Source organism: Lissotriton vulgaris, chromosome 8, assembly GCF_964263255.1.
Source record: "Lissotriton vulgaris chromosome 8, aLisVul1.2, whole genome shotgun sequence".
Taxonomy (NCBI): domain Eukaryota; kingdom Metazoa; phylum Chordata; class Amphibia; order Caudata; family Salamandridae; genus Lissotriton; species Lissotriton vulgaris.
This window is the reverse complement of record NC_141696.1, coordinates 1,143,789,733-1,143,794,732: the sequence shown is the minus strand read 5'-3', so window position 1 is coordinate 1,143,794,732 and position 5,000 is coordinate 1,143,789,733. Positions and strand designations below refer to the sequence as shown.

At 46.8% G+C, this 5,000-nt stretch overlaps 1 protein-coding gene across 2 annotated transcripts in view; it reads left to right on the top strand.

Moving 5' to 3' along the window:
- Positions 1–5,000, top strand: part of LRRC63 (leucine rich repeat containing 63) — a 467,503-nt gene that overhangs the window by 75,228 nt on the left and 387,275 nt on the right. The gene's annotated exons all lie outside the window — the stretch shown is intronic.

Here is a 5,000-nt window from a genome sequence, read left to right as displayed (position 1 = left end):
TATCTATCTATCTATCGCCCTCACTCTTTCTATCTATGTATCGCCCTCACTCTTTCTATCTATGTATCGCCCTCCGTCTATCTATCTATCGCCCTCACTCTATCTATCTATGTATCGCCCTCCGTCTATCTATCTATCGCCCTCACTCTATCTATCTATGTATCGCCCTCCGTCTATCTATCTATCGCCCTCACTCTATCTATCTATGTATCGCCCTCACTCTATCTATCTATGTATCGCCCTCCGTCTATCTATCTATGTTTCGCCCTCCGTCTATCTATCTATCGCCCTCACTCTATCTATCTATCTATCGCCCTCTATCTATCTATCTATCTATCTATCTATCTATCTATCTATCTATCTATCTATCTATCTATCTGTCTGTCTGTCTGTCTGTCTGTCTGTCTATCTATCTCACTGTATCTATCTATCTATCGCCCTCACTCTATCTATCTATCACCCTCACTCTATCTATCTATCGCCCTCACTCTATCTATCGCCCTCACTCTATCTATCGCCCTCACTCTGTCTATCGCCCTCACTCTATCTATCTATCTATCTATCTATCTATCTATCTATCTATCTATCTATCTATCTATCTATCTATCTATCTATCTATCTATCTATCTATCTATCTATCTATCTATCTATCTATCTATCTATCGCCCTCACTCTTTCTATCTATGTATCGCCCTCACTCTTTCTATCTATGTATCGCCCTCCGTCTATCTATCTATCGCCCTCACTCTATCTATCTATGTATCGCCCTCCGTCTATCTATCTATCGCCCTCACTCTATCTATCTATGTATCGCCCTCCGTCTATCTATCTATCGCCCTCACTCTATCTATCTATGTATCGCCCTCACTCTATCTATCTATGTATCGCCCTCTGTCTATCTTTCTATCGCCCTCACTCTATCTATTTATTGCACTCACTCTATCGATCTATCGCATCTCCACAGCATCACTCAGCACCACCACAACATCACTCAGGGGTACTACAACATCACTATGTGCTACCACAGCATCACTGAACGCCACAGCATCACTCGTCGCCACCACATCACTCAGCGCCACCACAGCATCAATCTGTGCAACCATTCAACTACAACTGGTTCAAATATGTTCTTTCAATGTTTCGAGCTTTATTACAAATGTCACAAAAATATGTTAATATTTCACTTCAGTTCTTGGATTTTTGTCACAATAAAATACACTGCACATAATCTTCACTAAAGTTATTTACAAAAGTTATTGCCATTATAAATTACAATAACATTTATTTAAGTATTAATTAATTAAAAAAAATTAAAAGCCATTGTTATTTGTAATATCAATACGTCTAAGTCACGTAAATACAACACATATTGCATTACAAATGTTATAGGTGTCACATTTGCAAAGATTATCACTATTGACATTGTAAATGACAAAGCTATTAATTTCACTATTTTCAAAACCAACACATAAATAAAATATTTGTCATTTACAGTACCAATAGCTCAAACTTTCCTAATGCGAGACCTATTGCATTGCAAATGCTTGTTTCAGTCAGTCAGTGTAAAACGTCTGTTTTTAGGTCTCGCCTGTCGATGCGCATGCGCATCGAGCAAGCGAGACTATGGGGGCTCATCGACTCTTTATCCAACTTGCAAGGAATCGTGGCGATTCCTTGCAGTGCACGAGAAATTTAAGCTCAATGCGCATGCACATGCCCCCAGCCGCCTGCCTTGCCTACTCTCTCTCACAGCCTCCCCCAGCTCCGCCCCCTCACTACTTGATTGCACGGCCGCTAGGCCGTGCCTCCCCTACTCTCCTCCCCCCTCCTCCTCTCCTCCCCTGCCTGCCTGCCGCTAGGCCGTGCCTCCCCTACTCTCCTCCCCCCTCCTCCTCCTACTCTCCTCCCCTGCCTGCCTGCCGTGTCGCACCTCTCCCCTCTCCGCCCCCTCCCCTGCCCGCCGTGCTTAAACGACAACTTGTTTTTGTAATGCCACGCTTCCAGTAAAATGTGTAAGTCCGATGAAAGATTTGTTAAACGGGGCATCTACAATGGAGCCCTTCGGCACACAATTGATGACTTGAAAAAATCCACACGCTCCCATCTACCATGACCTGATCCAGGCATGGAGTGGAGCTCGGCCCTGATTACAGGGCTTTAGGACCACCACTGTTTGCACACGTGACACTACAGCACGCGCCACAGCTCTGCGGTGGATCCCGGAGTGGACACTGCAGTCCTGCGCCAAGCTTCGCCTTCTGACACGTCTTGTGTGAGCTTGTCTTTTCCAACTCGGACTCTGCGTTCAAGCTGCGGACCTTGATCTGCTTGGCTGCTCGTAGGAGCAAGTCTGACAGCATGATGTATAATGTACACAGTACGTTACAGCGGCACCTGCTGTTTCAAGATCGATGCCTCGGTGTTATTAGAGATGTTGGTGTTAAGATGCGCAGCAGTAGGGGCAGCTCGTGCGTTGTTAACAGGCTCACAGCCAGTACATCTTGCATCAATCCGTGCCTTACACGAATATATTACTCAATTTAGACTGTACGGTACCGTGAGATGGAAGGCATGTAGTCCAGGGTCGGACTCAGGAACAAAAAAGTGTTCGGAAACCACAATTAAAGTTGCCTCCATTTGCGAAAAAAGTGACCAATGTTTGCCTATCTGGCCACTTTTGAACGTGTAAAGACACGCTGTATAGGTATTTTGTAAGGTGTGGGAGACTGTGTATGTGTGTTTGCTGCGAGCATTTTTGTAGTAACATCATGGAAATCGGCGTTACAAACCCAGCCTATTTGGCCATTTAACAAGCACACCACCAGCTAAAAAAAAAATCGCCCCTCGTCCTGATCAGTCATGCTGCCCATCAAGCACTGAGTGCTTTCCCATAAGGCCATTCCGACCCTGATGCAGTGTCACCCGTTTGCTTTACAACACCCCCTCCCCCTACCTACTATGTTCCATCCGTACCTGCAATTGTGTTGCTTCCACCAGCCCTGCTATGTTGCTTCTGTCCCAGTGGTCAAACCTGCCAAACCAGTGTTACATTCCCTCACCCACTTAAAAAAATTCACACTTCAACCAATTCAATTCCAATCAGCTCCGCCCCCTCCCCTTCCCGCCGTGTCGCATTTCTCCTCCCCCCTCCCCTCTCTTCCCTCCGTCTTCAGTAGAAATCGTGGCTGTAGAATCAAATAAGCTTTATTGCAAAAAGACTTCCCGTGTCCAAACAATGTTACAATCACTTGAGGTATTGAGGCGGGGATTTGCAAATTGATGCTAACAGCCGAAGAGTCAGTCTTGAAGGATCTGACTGGTACAGGTATTCAGTCTGCACGGCACCCCACCCCCGCATTGTCCAAAGTTGCCAAGTTTTCAGTCTTAAGTGTGACATTTGCACGTTTTCAGTGTGCTCCTGTGTGATATTTCATTGCCTTATAGTCTGTGTCACTTTCTAATGGCGAGTAAAGCGGTTATGTCCGTGTAGAGAAACGTTGCACAGTAATGGTATAGAAATAGTCTTGAAACAATTGCAAACTCTTCAAACGCTTATGCTGTAACACAAATTACTTTCCTTTACGGACATGATCGCCATGAAACAATAGTGGTGTTATTTATAATAATATAGATGTATTTTATTGGTATATCTCCAGTTTGTTTAAACTGTGTGTTATTTTCATAAGCTACATCAGTTCTATTCAGTGATGAAAAATGATCATTCTCAGTATTCATCTGGACATGAAATGCAGCTGTGCAAACTTAAAATAACTCTGTGGGGGTGTGTTCTTGGAGGGGAAGGGGCTCATGCTAAGTATTGCCTGAGAGGCACTTATGCACACATCAAGCCTCTTTACATTCACCCCCAAAATCTTGCTAAACCCTACGATCGTCAGGTTTTTAGGTCTCGCCTCAACCCCTCACCCTCAACCCCTCACTCACCCTCACTCTCACTCATCCTCACTCACCCTCAACCCCTCACCCTCACCCTCAACTCCTCACCCTCACTCACTCACCCTCAACCCCTCACTCACCCTCACTCTCACTCACCCTCACTCAGCCTCAACTACTCCCCCTCACCCTCACTCACCCTCACTCACCCTCACCCTCACTCACCCTCAACACCTCACTCACACTCACCCACCCTCACCCTCACTCACCTTCAACACCTCACCCTCAACCTCAACCCCTCACTCACCCTCACCCTCACTCACCCTCACTCACCCTCACTCACCCTCACCCTCACTCACCCTCACTCTCACTCACCCTCACTCAGCCTCAACTACTCCCCCTCACCCTCACTCACCCTCAACACCTCACCCTAACTCACCCTCACCCTCACTCACCCTCAACACCTCACTCGCCCTCACCCTCACTCACCCTCAACACCTCACCCTCAACGCCTCACCCTCACCCTCACTCACCCTCACCCTCACTCACCCTCACTCACCCTCACTCTCACTCACCCTCACTCAGCCTCAACTACTCCCCCTCACCCTCACTCACCCTCAACACCTCACCCTAACTCACCCTCACCCTCACTCACCCTCAACACCTCACCCTCAACACCTCACCCTCAACGCCTCACCCTCACTCACCCTCACCCTCACTCACCCTCACTCACCCTCACTCACCCTCACTCACCCTCACTCACCCTCACTCTCACTCACCCTCACTCTCACTCACCCTCACTCTCACTCTCACTCACCCTCACTCTCACTCACCCTCACTCTCACTCACCCTCACTCACCCTCACTCACCCTCAACACCTCACCCTCACTCACCCTCACCCTCACGCTCACCCTCACTCACCCTCAACACCTCACCCTCACACAGTGCAATAGGTCTCAGACCATTTCAGTTAGAGCTTTTAGAAATGTTTATGGCTTTTTTTATTTGTAATTCTTTAGCATTGGCTACAGGAAACAAAAATGCTAAACATTTACCAAAAAAACCCATAAACAATTCTAAAAGCACTAACTCTAATGGTGCGAGACCTA